Source organism: Macaca fascicularis, chromosome 5 (assembly GCF_037993035.2).
Source record: "Macaca fascicularis isolate 582-1 chromosome 5, T2T-MFA8v1.1".
Classification (NCBI taxonomy): Eukaryota; Metazoa; Chordata; class Mammalia; order Primates; family Cercopithecidae; genus Macaca; species Macaca fascicularis.
The window spans coordinates 40,229,981-40,246,658 of NC_088379.1; the positions used below are offsets into that span (position 1 = coordinate 40,229,981).

A 16,678-nucleotide genomic window follows, 5' to 3' on the forward strand; every position below is an offset into this window, starting at 1 on the left:
TGTTTCTGAGATGGAGTTTCACTCTTTCACGCAGGCTGGAGTGCAGTGGCGTGGCATCAGCTCACTGCAACCTCTGTCTCCCAGGTTGAAACGATTCTCCTGCCTCAGCCTCCTGAGTAGCTGGGATTACAGGCATGTGCCATCACGCCTTGCTAATTTTTTGTCTTTTTAGTAAAGATGAGGTTTCACCATGTTGGCCAGGCTGGTCTCAAACTCCTGACCTCAGGTGATCCACCCACCTTGGCCTCCCAAAGTGCTGGGACTATAGGCATTTGCCACAGCATCTGGCTTTTATTATTATTATTATTATTGATAAACTTTTACTCTTTTCTATTAGTGGATTTTAAGGATTTCTCTAGTTTAATAGATTTCAGCCAAAGCCAGCATGTAGAGATATACTGTAGACCATGATACATATGAATATATGACCTGGAGGGCTTTCTTAAAACACATAACAGGTCGGGCACGGTGGCGCATGCCTGTAATCCCAGCACTTTGGGAGGCTGAGGTGGGTGGACCACTTGAGGTCAACAGAGTGAGACCCCATCTCAAAAAAAAAAAAAAAAAAAAAAAAAGAAACACACACACAGAGAACACTGGACCCCTTCCCCAGAGTTTCTGATTCAGTAGGTCTGGCTAGGACCCAAGAGTCTCTATTTCTAACAAGCTCTCAGATGATACTGAAGCTGTGATCCGGGAGCCACACCTTGAGAACTACTGCTATAGACAGATGGCTCCTTTCTTTACCCAAAGTTATGTGGTTCCTCAGATTGAAAGTAAAATCTAGGTTCAAATCCCAGGGCTGCCTCTTACCATTTTTGACCTTGGGTGAGTTAGTTAACCTGTCTGTGTCTCAATGTCCTCGTTATAAAACGTGGGTACTAAAAATAACTTGTCTCACAACAACCTATCAAATGTTGTGAGGATTAACTGGGCTAAATTCAAGTTTGCTGCTGCTTCTGTTATTGTTGTTAGTTACTATGGGCATTTAAGGGATCTGGGTCATGGCTGACCCAGAAGGGACACAGCTTTTGACCTGGGCCCCCTTCTCTCCCATTTGTTCTCTCTTCTTCCACAGTGGAATCGAGTCATCCTATCTTAGTTGTAAAACTTATCTTGTGTGGAGCTTGTATCTCTGAGTTTTATAATACAGCCATCTTCTTGCAGAGGACCTCTCCTTAAAATGTGCGTTGTGGAGCAGAACACAGAGCAAAGCCTGGGTATCTATGACCAGATGGTCCTCAGTTCAAACTGTATTCCAACTGGTGGATGCTCAGCCTCCAGGCATCTAAGGTTACTCAGTTGAACAGTGATAAGGAAATGAAGAAGAGCAAGTGGCTGGGACATTGTAGGCCCTCAGCAGGTATGTACTTTGTTCTCTCTGGTTCCAGAAGATACTATTATTTCGATTTTTGTTTTCCCCAGTCTTCCATTTCTCTTTTCCCTTGCTGAATTTCTAGGTTTCTGTCCTTTTCCTTCCTCTGGGCTTTAATGCAGGCAGCAAAATGAGAGCGTGCTGTCAAAAAACTGGGGGATCTCCTCCAGGGACCAGGAGGGGCAGGGGATGCAGTGAGGGGTGAGACCAGGGGCTGGGAGCCAGTGAGCTGTGGGATACAGGCCTTGCCTCTAGCCAGGCGAGTTGGCCTCGGGGTACAGGACCAAAAAAGACAGTGGTAAAATGAGCTCATGTCCACTAAGGAGCATATCCAACACCCAGGGCACAGCCACTGCTCTGTGACTGTTGAGGGATAGTGACCAAAAGGTAAATGGTACCAGAACATAGAACAACATTAAGTTACAGATGTTAAAAAACTAAAAAAGTTCACATCAAAAAGCTAAAATGTGGCCCAACACTACAAATTACTACAAATGTAATCCTAATTAACAGTCATCTATGGGAATTACTTACCATTCAAGCCTAATTATCCGATAGCACAATAACAACTGTGTATTTGCGCTGATAACATTTACTGAGTGACTAGTTCCTGGAGGACCTACAGAGATGAGTGTCCTTTCTTCCCTGTAGATACATCTGAGTTAACTGAGAGTATCTGAGAGTAGATAAGTTCCTGCTCTTGAGAAGCTTGTGACACAGCAGACACATAGCAGCAATCTATAGCACAGACCATGAAGGTGCACTGAGGCACAAGCATGGGTTGGGAGCTCATGGAAGGAGAGTTTTTTATTTTGTTTTGTTTTTTGTTTCTGAGATGGAGTCTCACTGTGTTGCCCAGGCTGGAGTGCAGTGGCAGCGCCTTGGCTCACTGCAACCTCTGCCTCCTGGGTTCAAGCAATTCTCCTGCCTCAGCCTCCCAAGTAGCTGTGATTACAGGCGTGTGCCACCACGCTCAGCTAATTTTCTGTATTTTTAGTAGAGACAGGGTTTCACCATGTTGGCCAGGCTGGTCTCCAACTCCTGATCTCAAGTGATTCACCCGTCTCGGCCTCCCAAAGTGCTGGGATTACAGGTGTGAGCCACTGAGCCTGGGCTTTTTTTTTTTTTTTTTTAATTCAGAGTTAGTGACGGACAGCTTCTTAAAAGACATGAAATTGAGCTGAGCCTTGCAGGACAGATTAATTCATTTATTCAACAAATATTTATGACACCTACCATATGCCAGGCACCGGAGACTTATTATCAATGGGCCAAATAGACCAAACACTCTGCCCTACATAGTATTTCAAAAAACTGGAAGGGCATATTTGTTTGATGGCCACATCCAAGGTCACACAGCTCTGTGGGCATGGATCAATAAGAGTAAGGTGCAACTATGGGAGAAGGGGCCCAGAGCAGAGTGGCTTGGGGCCCAGGTGTTCAAGCCACTAACTCTGGGATGAAATCTCAGGTCAGCCACTTATTAGCAGTGTGACCCAGGTTACTCAATCTTGGTGAGCCTCATTTTCCTCATCTGTTGCTGTGAGGATAACAGGATGGACCTCATAGGGTCCTGGCAAGATGAAATGGGATGGCTTAGATTAAGAATCTTGCAAAGGGCCTGGCCCAAAGGAAATAGGTGAGAAAAGGTGACCACTATTTTCTCAAGGTCTCTGATTCCCCAGTCCTGACACATCATTGCCAGCTATACCAATCTAGTTTTGTTTTTACAATTAATGACTGAGCAACGCTAAGGATACCCCTAGGTGGTGGGGGACAGGGAGAGATGCAGAGCCTGGTGGGGGTGGGGGATGCTCTGTCCTCTTCAGAAGGGCAGGCTCCATCTTATCAGCTGACTTCAGGGTTTTTTTTTTTTTGGAGACAGAGTCTTGCTCTTGTCACCCAGGCTGGAGTGCAGTGGCACGATCTCGGCTCACTGCAACCTCTGCCTCCCAGGTTCAAGCCATTCTTCTGCCTCAGCCTCCCCGAGTAGCTGGGATTACAGGCACCCGGCACCACACCCAGCTATTTTTTTGTATTTTTAGTAGAGACGGGGTTTCACCATGTTGGCCAGGCTGGTCTCAAACTTCTGACCTCAGGTGATCCACCCATCTCGGCCTCTCAAAGTGCTGTGGTATTACAGGCATGAGCCTGGCTTTTTTGTTTTGTTTTGTTTTTGAGACTGAGTCTCTCTCTGTCTCCCAGGCTGGAGTGCAGTGGTACGATCTCGGCTCACTGCAAACTCCGCCTCCCAAGTTCAAGCGATTCTTGTGCCTCAGCCTCCTGAGCAGCTGGGATTATAGGTGTCCATCACCATGCCCAGCGAATTTTTGTATTTTTAGTAGAGATGGGGTTTCACCATGTTGGCCAGGCTTGTCTCCAACTCCTGACCTCAAGTGATCTGCCCACTTCAGCCTCCCAAAGTGCTGGGATTACAGGCGTGAGCCACCACACCCAGACACACTTCAGGGATTTTATTAAGGGTTCACGGACCTGGGAGATCCATGGATGGGCTTCAGGAAGTTCTAAACACCCTGAAAATATATCCAAAATTATGTGTGTGTATGTGACGGAAAGATGGTCCAAAGCTCTCACCAGTTTTCCAAAAGCTGTAAAAATACAAAGTACAGTAAATCTTCACTTAACATCGTTGATAGGTTTTTAAAAACTGTGACTTTAAGCAAAATGACCTACCTTGAATAAGGTTGTTTCCTTCAACTTCTTTCAATGCTGTTTTGCTATAATGTTGATGAGAAAAAAATCTGCTTTCCTTATACATCATTTCTCTTGAAGTTGGAGTTTCTGAGAACTCACTAATAATGTTAAGTATAGATGTACTGTACTTTAAGAGAGTTAGATAGCAGAGTGCTCACTTGTCAAGACATCAACACGTATTTTATGTGTGTATACACATCAGGGCTAGCAAAAGCTTTCTAGTTAGCATCACAGTCCGCTTTTGGTTAGTGGATGAGGAAAACGGTTAAATGGCTCTACAGTCGAAATGATCAGGAATTTAAGGGTGAACAGAAGAAACGGGTACAGGGAAGTAGGGAGGGGCAAGAAAGGGCTGCACAACTTCCAGGTGGCTGGCAGTTGAGCCGACAGGCAGGACTGAATGACTTGTGAAGGTGAGAAAGTCTGACCCAGGTTTTTTTTTTTTCTTTTCTAAGACGGGGTCTCACTCTGTCACCGAGGTTAGAGTACAGTGGTACAATCATGGCTCACTACAGCCTTGACCTCCCAGGCTCAAGCAATCCTTCCACCTTAGCCTCCCAAGTGGCTGGGACTACAGGCGTCCACCACCACACTCTGCTAATTTTTTATTTTTTGTAGAGTAAAGATCTCGCCATGTTGCCCAGGCTGGTTTCAAGCTTCTGAGCCCAAGTGATCCTCCCACTTTGGCATCCCAAAGTGCTGGGATTACAGGCGTGAGCCACCCCACTGGACCCAACACCCAGTTTTTAATACAAAAAACTGGCCAGGCACAGTGGATTGTGCTCATGCCTATAATCCCAACTACTTGGGAGGCTGATGCAGGAGGATCACTTGAGGCCAGGAGTTCAAGACAAGCCTGGGTGACAAAGTGAGACATGGTCTGTAAAAAAAAATTTTTTTAATTAGCTAGGCACAGTGGTGCATACCTGTCATCCCAGCTACTAGAGAGGCTGAGGTGGGAGGATCACTTGAGCTCAGGAGTTCGAGGCTGCAGTGAGCTAGGATCAAGCCACTTTATTACAGCTTAGGTGAGAGAGCGATACTCCATCTCTAAAAAAAGCAATAATAAAATTAAAAAATGGGCCGGGTGTAGTGGCTCACGCCTGTAATCCCAGCACTTTGGGAGGCCAAGGTGGGCAGATCACCTGAGGTCAGGAGTTTGAGACCAGCCTGGTTAACATGGTGAAACTCCATCTCTACTAAAAAAAATACAAAAATTAGCTGGGCGTGGTGGCAGGCGCCTGTAATCCCAGCTACTCGGGAGGCTAAGGCAGGAGACTTGCTTGAAGCCAGGAGGCAGAAGTTGCAGTGAGCCGAGATCGTGCCACTGCACTCCAGCCTGGGCAACAGAGCGAGACTCCATCTCAAAAAAAAAAAAAAAAAAAAAAAAAGATGCAAGACACTGATTTTGGTGTAAGCCCCTCTGATATTATCCTTGATGCATCAGCAAAGGGCCTCTTACAGAGATGGCTGATGTTGTCAGGGGAATTAAAGGAGAACGTTGGAAGAGAAAAAGGAACATGCAAAAGTTTCAATGTAGAGAACATGGATTCAACATGAGAGAAATAGAAGCCACAGGTAACTGGCAGGGTTTTGGGGAGGATACACACACCACTGCAGGATATGGGATTCCAGCCTGTCTTGCTAGATCCTAGGAACATGGTGATCCTGGCTGCTGCCTACGCTGCAGAGCTGCTCTATGGAGACCTTTTCTATCTGTGTTCTGGGGGTCAGGTGGAAAAAAGCCATGTATTCCTGCTATATGTGACTATGAAGAAGAACCTTTTTAATAATCATATGGCCCACATACTATTTATTTCACATTGGTGGACAGAATAATGTACACTTAGGGTACATTTGTTATATTTGATAGCCCATGTTTTGTGATATTTCCCTAAGAGTTAAGAAGAGCCCTCTGTCATCTCCCACAGTTACTGCAGCCAGTAGAAACAGCAACAGGTCTGATTTCTGCCTGCAGCCCGGGGCCTTTTCACCGCCCAGGTTTCACTGAGAAATAAGGCAGCTGGGCCGGGTGCATTAGTTCACTCCTGTAATCCCAGGACTTTGGGAGGCTGAGGCAGGCAGATCACTTGAGGTCAGGAGTTTGAGACCAGCCTGGCCAACATGGCAAAACCCCATTTCTACTAAAAATACAAAAATTAGCAGGGTGTGGTAGCATAAGCTTGTAGTGCAAGCTACTTGGGAGGCTGAGGCAGGAGAATTGCTTGAACCTGAGAGGCGGAGGTTGCAGTAAGCCGAGATGGCGCCACTGCAACTCCAGCCTGGGCGACAGAGTGAGACTCCATCTCATAAATAAATAAATAAATAAATAAATAAATAAATAAATAAGGTAGTCAGTGAGCAAAGGACTGTGACCTAAAACAACTTTCACAGAGTCCATACAAAAAAATATGCAAGCTTTTCAAGGTTCAAAATACCTCTTGGATGTTGCCTCCGTAATAGAGAAGTCTTTAGTAAACCGGCATTTGTGGTCATTACAGGCAGGAAGAGAGGAGATCACCGTCATTATGTGTACGGTTTGAAATATAACTAGGCTTTGCTATTGCTTTTTTTTGGAAATACTGAAATGCTTTTCAAATCTAAGATGTTAGTGGGTTCTGCCAGAGAGGTGTCTGGGGATTCTCTGGAGTGAAGCTTGACCCAGTTCTCCATCGGGCTGAAGCAAGGAATCAGCGTGATTCATTATTCAGCATGGCAGAGACATGGCAGAGACCACGGTGGCCAGGGAGGACCCAGAGAGCATTTCTACACTGGTCCCCGTGAGCGCTTTAGCTGTTTCTGCCATTTTCCCGGACTGTCTACAACACAGTGAGCACTCAGGCAGAAAACACGATGCATGGCCCTTTGAGGCCCTGGGCCCACTAGTGCCATTTACTTAACTTTCCCCCTTCCTATTTTTCAGAGCAAGACACATAACTGGAAAAGCTCCCCTGATGTTAACTTCTGACAGGCCCTTCTACAAAGAGGATGGTCATAATCATAGCTAACCCCATGCAGCACTTACTACGTGCCAGGCACTAAGGATTGACCCATAATTAAAATATTGCCCACGATATCCATCTCCTTGCCTGCCCGCCACCCACTACTGGCTAGTCCCTTCGTGAAGGGCGGTTCCCAGCCCAGGTCACCTCTGTCTCTGCTCACAGGGCCAGGAACACTAACCCCATCCCCTGCAGCTGGGAAACACCCAGTGCACACGCAGTCACACAAAATGAATGCTACATTATTTGACGCAAGGAAGGGGAAAGAGGCAACGTAGTTGATCAGCGGCCTCACAATCCTTCACACACAGCACGGAGCCGTGCGAGTTCCCGGGATGTAAAGCTTCCCTGATTTCAAGTCCTTAAAAGAAAATGAAAGGATTCTTTCAAAGCAGATGCATCTTCACTTGTTCTCCCCTGGGCCATTCCCAAGTCAGCTCCTGCCTGCGATGTCTATTCCTAACGTCCTCTCTCTGTCAGAGAAAGCACTTGCAGACTTGCCACAAAGCAACCTTGAGAAAAGCAATCATGTCGAGATTTATAGGAACCACTGATGTGCTAGAGAGAATGCACGAAGGCAGTCTCACTCCAGTGGGGGCTGAGATGAGATTCGGCATCTACTTTAGCTATTGCTGGGGAATCTTTGCTTCCTCACGCTTATTCAGGGGAAGCCAAAGCTCCTCACTCCTCTGCACTAAGGGATCTCTTTGGTAAGGGTACGATGGTCCAGAGCAGCAGCCTAGACACCTTCCTGACCCCTCATGTGGCTCGAGTGGGGAAGGGGGAATGAGTTTGACAAAGGTCAGTGGTCTGAGGCCATGCTGGAGCTAGGGAGGGTGCCACTGTCCTGGAGGGGCCTGGATTTGGCTTCTAATTTAAGGCATACATTTGTGTAGCATTAAAGTCATGACATCAACATGCTTTCCTTTTAAGACACAAGATACACATTTTTGCACGGCAATGAAATAATGTCTTCAATGTATTCTAAGCATGGTTTCTAAGTATTCATTGTTAACTTAAAAGCATTCTCAGCTGGGCACAGTGGCTCACACCTATAATCCTAGCACTTTGGGAGGCTGAGGTGGCTCCTGCTTGAGCCCAGGAGTTGGAGACCAGCTTGGGCAAAATGGCAAGACCCTGTTTCTACAAAAAATTTAAAAGTTAGCTGGGCATGGTGGCGCATGCCTGTAGTGCCAGCTACAGGAGGTAAGGCGGAAGTGAAAGGATGAGGCAGGAAAATCGCTTGAACCTGGGAGGCAGAGGCTACAGTGAGCTGAGGTGCGCCACTGCACTCCAGCCTGGGTGACAGAGTGAAACCTGTCTCAAAAAAAAAAAACCAAAAAAACAAAAAAAAATTCCCACCAGTACTTAGTTAAGGGGATTTCAGAGTTTCAACAACCAGGAAGGAAACTTCCATTTAAAACGTTCTGATGTAACCACAGGTGCTTTATTATAAGTTACCTAACTTAATTTAGTTCCATTTTCACAACCCAGTGAACCCAGTGAAAGAGGGACTCTGCATCTTTTTTAACTGTCCACACAATGCATTGGAAACATTTTGACCATGAAAGGACTTGAACCCTCAATCTTTCGACCCAAAGTGAGATGTCTTTTCCATTAGGCCACATGGTCTCCTCTCTCCCATTTTTGAGATAAGCAAACAGACTCCTGGCAAATTTAAGGTTTCCTAAAACAGAGGTGGTAGAAAGGAGTATCCCGCATGTGCACTTATTAAGAATGTGTGTATATACATGTACATATGCGTGTATATGTGTGCACACGGGTATATATGCATATATATGTAAATATGTGTATATACATGCATGTATGCCTGTCTATATGAGTATATGTAGATGGATCTAGGTACAGATAGACATACATGCAAGGGACTCAGCTAGAGACTTCCTTTTACATATCTTATTTAATCAACTTAATCCATATAACAGCACATGAGGCAGATATTATTATTGCCATTTCACAGATGAGGAAACTGAGGTACAGGGTAGTTGTTAAGACTGAATTGTGTCCCCTCCCCAATTCCTATGCCGAAGTCCTAACCCCCAATGTGACTGTATTTGGAGAAAGGGTCTTTCATGCAGTAATTAAGTTAAATGAGCTCTTAAGAGTGGGACTCTACTCCAATCGGACTGATAATGCTTTGTTATTTTTTTTCTTTCTTTCTTTTTTTTTTTTAGACACAGTCTCACTCTGTCACCCAGGCTGGAGTACAGCGGCTCACTGCAACCTCTGCCTCCTGAGTTCAAGCAACGATCCTGTCCCAGCCTCTCAAGTAGCTGAGATTACAGGTGCGTGTTACCTAGCCTGGCTGATTTTTGTATTTTTAGTAGAGATGGGGTTTTGCCATGTTGGTCAGGCTGGTCTCGAATTCCTGACCTCAGGTGATCTGCCCGCCTGGGCCTCCCAAAATGTTGGGATTACAGGTATGAGCCACCGTGCCTGACCTTTTTGTTTTTTTTAGACAGGGTCTTGCTCTGTTGCCCAGGCTGGAGTGAAGTGGCGTGATCTTAGCTCACTGCAGCCTTCACCTTCTGGGCTCAGCCTCCCCTGAGTAGATGGGACTACATGTGTGCACCACCATGCCTGTTAATTTTAAAAAGGTGGGGATTTTTTTGTAAAAATGGAGTTTCACCATGTTGCCCAGGCTGGTCTGGAACTCCTGGGCTCAAGCCATCTGCTCACCTCAGCACTCCACCTCCCTGTAAAGTGCTGGGATTACAGGTGTGAGCCACTGTGCCCAGGTGTGTGTGTGTGTGTGTGTGTGTATGTGGTGTGTGCGTGCTGTGTGTGTGTGTGTGGGGGGGGTATCCTTATAAGAGGAGGAAGAGACAGTAGGGAGGCCCCCACACAGAGAAGAGGCCATGTAAGGACAGAACAAAAAGGCAGCCAGCACAAACCCACGAGAGCGGCCCCAGGGGAAGTCAACCCTGCTGTCACAGTGACCTTGGGCTCCCAGCCTCCATAACTGTAAGAAAAGAACGTTTCTGTAGTTGAAGCCACCTCGTCTGTGGTATTTTGTTATGGCAGCCCCAGCCAACAAACACACAGTGGTGTATACACTTCAGGTAACCATGAGCATATGGCGGAGCTGGCAGAGAGGCCCGAGTTTGTGTACCGACAAATTCCTGTCTCCGTGCTTTGCTGCCTCCTAGGTGCGGCAACAATGCTGGTTTTCCTGACGGAGAGAGGGAGGCCGGCATCCCCAGGCCACACCTAACACCTCTCACCCCGACACGTGTGTGCACAACGCGCCTCCTCCCCTCCTCACGGTCTTATAGGTGCACCCAGTAGCTACACCTGGCTGGCACCAGAGCCCAGGGAGGCCAGCCCCACTCTAAAGAGGTCCCGAAGAATTCAAGGCCTCCTAGGAGTACCCTGAGAAGGAAATACTCCCTCAACAGAGAGTGAGTACTTCAAAGTCCACCAGCTCTAGGTTTATATCTTTAGGCTGGTCCGGAGGCTCCTCAGAATTACCTCAGAGCCCACATTGGCGGAGCCCCCACTGCAGGCACCAAAAGTCCTGCGGTAGTGTGGGTGCCCTTGGGCAAACTGTCCACCAGGGGGCGCCATCACCCAGCACCTGCTAACATATCACTGGAGGCAAGGAGGTCCATGGAGGAAAGGAAATGCCCAGGCAACCAACTAACTGCCTGCTAGCTGCGTCCTCCTCCCTCCAGGCCACAGCACTGCTCTCCACAGTGTTCTCCAGAGGTCTAGGACTGTTATGTCCAGGGGCAAACTGCAGAGGAGCCCAGTGTGGGGCTGAGGCCTCTGGGCCTCCCCTGGCACAGTGGCCCTGCTCTTGCCCTTACACAGAAGGGCTTCTGCTCCTAAAGAAAGGCCGGTGCACCATGCAATCGCAATTATTTGCAATGCCTGCCCCACAGCGACTCTCATTAACCTGCTGAGTGGGTTCAATCATCAGCACGTCACGAACAAGTCATACAAATTTAAAAACATCAAGCAGAATGTCAACTTATTAATTTACAGAGAGAAACGCAAGTGTCAGTCTACTGCATGTTCAGGTTGGCTAATGAGAGGGTTTGCTCTCTGCAGGAAATCCACTCATTTTCAATCCCTAGGCCACCACAGGCTGACGAACAATGATGCAGGCAGAGTCTCACAATCAGCATCGTAACAGCCAGGATCCTTGCAGATTCTTCACTCATGCCAGAGACACGCCTCCGGGTTGTGATTTAGTACAGAAACAGTTAATTGCATTAGTCATTTCCTGCCCAGGAACCAGGCTGGCATTATGAGTCCTATTTTTATCAATGGAAAATTTGAGCAAAGGTGGGTTCAACTGAGATATGTAGCCCAACGTTTCCAGAATGTCATGGAACAAATTATGTGTATGTTTACTTAAACATGAACTTGCAGGCATATCTCATTAGACATATGTAATCTGATAATCACTTAAAATCATCATCATGATACTAGCAGTGACTATCGAGGGCTCACTGTGATGAGTGATTTATATACAAGTCTGGTCTTGGCAGGGAAAGCATGAAGGTAGGCGCTGACATTTACATAGCATTTGCCACAAGCTGCATGCTTTACAGCATATAGCACAACATGTTTTCACAACAACCCTACAAAGTAGGTGCTGTATCTCTTATTTTCTAAACGAGAATCTGAGGTTCAGGGAGCTTAGTTGAATTGTCTAATGTCACACTGCAAACAGCAGAGCTAGATTGGATCTGAGGTTTAATTCTCAGGTGGATTATTACCTTGATTTTCCAGAAGAAGACATCAGTTTAGCAAAATGGCATAACTTAGGAACAGAGGGATCCCAGCTCTAGTCATTTATTTTTGTATTATGATTTTTTTAATTTTTGAGACGGAGTTTTGCTCTTATGCCCAGGCTGGAGTGCAGTGGTGCAATCTCAGCTCACTGCAACCTCTGTCTCCCAGTTTCAAGCAATTCTCCTGCCGCATCCTCCCTAGCAGCGGGGATTGCAGGCACCCACCACCATGCCTGGCTAATTTTTTTTTTTTTTTTTTTTTTTTTAGCAGAAATGGGGTTTCACCATGTTGGCCAGACTGGCCTCGAACTCCTGACTTCAGGTGATCTGTCGCCTCGGCCTCCCAAAGTGCACTGGTCGTTTTTTTATTTTTAGAGAGAGGGTCTTGTTCTGTTGCCCAGGTTGGAGTGCAGCGGTAAGATCATGGCTCATTGCAGCCTCAATCTTCTAGGCTCAGCCTCCTGAGTAGCTGGGACTACAGGCTATGCACTACCATACCCGGCTAATTTTCTCTTTTTTGTAGAGACGGGGTCTCACTGTGCTACCCAGGCTGGTCTTCAACTCCTGGGCTCAACAGATCCACCTGCTCCAGCCACCCAAAGTGCTAGGATTACAGGCGTGAGCCACTGGGCCCAGCTCCCAGCCCTAGTCTTGATTCCCCATTCTCTGCTCTACATTAGCTGTTCTATTAGCAGAAATGCTCAGTCTAAAGGGGGCTCCTTGAAATCAGGCCTGTTCTGTGGACCTCAGTACACCCACCATCCAAAAGTGGCCCCGGATGTATGGCATGCTCAAGAAATATTTGTCAGATGAAGACACTTGAGCTTGAGACAGACTGAAGTATCACGGCAAGGCTGGGCCAGACCTGGCTGGGGGTCCTGGACCACCACTCCCTAGTTGTGCCTTCAGTACATTCATCATCCTTAGTTTCCTCATCTGCATCACTGGAGGGATAATCCTGCCTTTGCAGGCACTGCTGAGGATTCAAGGGGCTGTGAACCCTGGCACAGCCTATGGGAAGCAGTTGTTTTTACTAGAATAATAGTAAAATTGTATACAGCCTGGACTCTGAAGCCAGAGATCGCAATTTGAATCTCAGCTCCCTATTTAATTCCTGTGTGACACATGGCAAGTTGCTGACCTTCCCCTGTGTCTTGGCTTTTCTAACATGGAAACGACAGACATAGGGTTGACCCTTGAACAACATGGATTATTTGGACTGTGTAGGTCCACACAGATTTTTTTCAAGCAAATGCAGATTGAAAATAGAGTATTTGCAGGATGCAGAATTCGTGTATACAGAGGCTTGACTTCTCGAATCCGTGGGCTCCTGAGGGACAACTGTGAGACTTGAGTATGCATAGATCTGGTATACTCGGGGGTCCTGGCATCCATCGTCCGCATGTACTGCGGGGTGACTGTACTCACGTTCTAAGGAGTATTGGGAGCACTAAATGGTATCACGTGTATAAAGTGCTCACAATGGTACCTGGTAAGCACGCAATGTGTCAACCTTTATTATGATTAGCTCTAAATTATTGATAAATCCTGACCTAAGCCATGCCTAGTGATATAAAAGTCATATAAAATATCCATTTAGTTGGGAGACGTAGGGTCAGGTACCATGTCCAACTCCAGGTGTCTTACACTGTAGGCCACAGGGCCAGTCCTTCCTGTGGGCTTACTCTGCCCAACTCAATCTATGTCTGGCTTATCAGGAGCGCCACCGTAAGCTGCTGGGGCGTGGAACCTGCAGACTGGAGCCCATATCCAAGGGTCCTGGGGCACCTCAACACAGGTGCATCCTGAGCTGTTACTGTGACTGCAGTCCTCATAAGTGGGCCTCCCACTGGTCCTGGATCAACACCCAGCGGGACAAGGATTCCTGTGCTGCAGCTGAGCCTCCATGCAGAGCTTTGTGCTAATTTCTTCTCTAGGTACCAGTGGGATCTAGATAACTCATCGTCATGACATCATCTCCCTCCTCCCTCTGCCCCTATGCAGACTTTTAGCTTCAGAGCACTGGGATGCTGCAAAGGCCTGCTCATTAAATTGGACCCCCTAGACATCGAACAGGCCTGCAGAAGCTTTGGAGAGTATAGTTGGGACTATTCCTGCACTCGGCGATACGAGACAAGCACAGAAGGTAATAATATTGAGTTTGTTCAAAAAGCCAAATGCTTTTGCAAAATACTCTTTCTTATTTAATAGGAAATAGAGATTGTCTATGGAAGAGTGGGATGGGAACCTGTGGAGGAGACATCTTAAATCCAAACCCCTGGCAGTCTGACATAGGGCTGCTGTCAAATCCCCATAGCCACTCCCCCAATCACAATGCTTCCTAGAAATCCCTAACCCACCACAGCCTAAGGCCTACAAAGACAGTTCAGTGGCCGGGCACGGTGGCTCACGCCTGTAATCCCAGCACTTTGGGAGGCCAAGGTGGGCAGATTACCAGGTCAGGAGTTCGAGACCAGCCTGGCCAACATGGTGAAACTCCGTCTCTACTAAAAATACAAAAATTAGCCGGGTGTGGTAGCAGGCGCCTGTAATCTCAGCTACTCAGGAGGCTAAGGCAGGAGAATTGCTTGAACCTGGGAGGCGGAGGTTGCAGTGAGCCGAGATCGCGCTACTACACTCCAGCCTGGGTGACAGAGTGAGATTCCAGCTCAAAAAAGAAAAAAAAAAAAAAAAGGACAGCTCAGTTATTCCAAAAGTATCTCCAAGAATCACGATCTGAGAGTGACCGTGGAAATTCCCCTAGTGGAACAGTGAACACGTTACACAAAAGGGAACTTCATCAAATCTGCTGCTGGAGATGCTCAAGCGCCAAGCAAAGCTGAGTGTGTGGCAGTAAACATGAGAATCACATCCCACCTTCTCGGAGTTTGAGTAAGAGCCCATGGAAGTCGAGGCCAAGAAGCTCGGCTGGCAGAATCCCACTTCTATTCCTGCTGATACGCAGCAGATGTCTGTGCTACTGGGAAACCGTTCTTACTCCTTGGAAGTGTGAGTGGTATTTTAGTTATCCCCTGCAGGAGTCTTGGAAAAGATTGGAAAGCAAGTCCTGAGGTCCACATGGCTGATTTACACTACAGACTACGTTTCTGCTACTGCAAAGCTGAGAAATGTTATTTGCAGAGTAAGCACAGAGGAAAACCGGAATGCACACCGAACTGTGCGCATGAAGTGGAACACTGAATTTCGCTGGGAAATGAGCTCTAGGCCACGTGAGCTCTAGGGGAGACGCTGATCCTAAGAGAGGAGCAGAAAGAGCCTGGAGTCAGGAGGTAGGCTGTACCCGCCAGTCTGGAAGGTCAGAGCTGGGACGCTGTGGGCTGATGGTGAAGTTACATAGTTCAGTCTCAAATAGTAACAGGTATATTTGCAATATGGAAAATGCGATTTTCAAATAAATAAACAAGTGTATGGTTTTTAACAACTGTTTGCCATAAGCATGCTCCCTAGGCAGTATCTGAGGCAATTCAGAACTAGTTTGGTCCTCTCTACCCTAAAATGTGCCCTCGTAGATGACTCCACTCAGAATAGTGCCACTGAGCCTTGAATAAAGTCCTTCCTCCGAATAGCTCAAGTGCAAATACACTCCATTCCCATCATGTGCGGATTCCATATCTGCAAGTTCACCTACTTGCTAAAGTTTGTTTGTAACTCCAAAGTCCATACTCCTGGTGCTTTTGTGGTCATTTGTGGACATGCACAGGGTAGCAAAACATTTGTGTAGCCCAATGCACGTTTCTACTGAGGTCGCGCTAAGTGACATTCCCCTTTCTTGTTTCAGCTCTCATACTGCGAAGAGGGGTCCTTTTTGTGATCCATTTAGTACCACTTTTTTCACATTTTCGTGCCCTTTGGCAGTGATTCTGCTGTTTAACATGGCTCCTGAGAACAGTGCTAAAGTGCTTTTAAGTGTGAGAAAGCTATGATGTGCCTTATGGAGAAATACATATGTTAGGTAAGTCATTCAGGCATGAGTTATGGTACCAGTGGCCATGAATTGAAGGTCAACGAGTCAATAACATATGCTAAATAAGGGGGCTGGGTGTGGTGGCTCATGCCTGTAATCTCAGCACTTTGGGAGGCCGAGGTGGGCGGATCACCTGAGGTCAGGAGTTCGAGACCAGCCTGGCCAACATGGTGAAACCTCATCTGTACTAAAAATACAAAAATTATCTGGGCGTGGTGGCTCACGCCTGTAATCCCAGCTACTCGGGAGGCTGAGGCAGGAGAATTGCTTGAACCCAGGAGGCGGGAGTTGCAGTGAGCCAAGATCGTGCCATTGCACTCCAGCCTGGGCAACGAGAGTGAAACTCCATCTCAATAAATAAATAAACAGATAGGTAGATAGACAGATAAATGTAAACACATAAAACAAGGCTAGATACTGATCAGGTGATGAAAATGTCGTGACCAGAGGCTTGCAGGAACCTAACCCTGTATTTCCTCTAGGAGCAATGCTTCAGTATTCATTAATTCAGTGTTGCTGGTGACTTTATAGAACTCAATTGCTGCGAATGATGAGAATCAGCAGTATTTGTCCTTCTTCGCAGAGCAAGAATGGAGGGGCACAGGGTAGCAGGGTGGGGAGCGGTACTTAACTGCTCTTAAGCTTTCTAGATGTTGGTGTAGTGAGTTGCAGGCACCTGAAACCGTGAGTCCCCTGGGTTTTTGTCCTAGTTCTGCTACTGACTAGAACCTTCCGGATGTCATCTGGTTTACTCAGACCTCATTTTCGTCATCTGACAAGAGAGGGGGAAGGGAGCAGTTGAAGAGGGAGAAGGTTTGGGCTAAAAGATCACTCAGGA

At 46.9% G+C, this 16,678-nt stretch overlaps 1 protein-coding gene and 1 long non-coding RNA gene across 51 annotated transcripts in view; one reads left to right on the forward strand and one right to left on the reverse strand.

The window, feature by feature from the left end:
- Nucleotides 1-16,678, reverse strand: part of APBB2 (amyloid beta precursor protein binding family B member 2) — a 409,320-nt gene that overhangs the window by 87,986 nt on the left and 304,656 nt on the right. The gene's annotated exons all lie outside the window — the stretch shown is intronic.
- On the forward strand, nucleotides 971-14,001 carry LOC135970904 (uncharacterized). The gene is made up of 3 exons (XR_010586799.2): nucleotides 971-1,363; nucleotides 9,288-9,398; nucleotides 13,860-14,001. It is a non-coding gene; the product is annotated as an uncharacterized lncRNA (long non-coding RNA).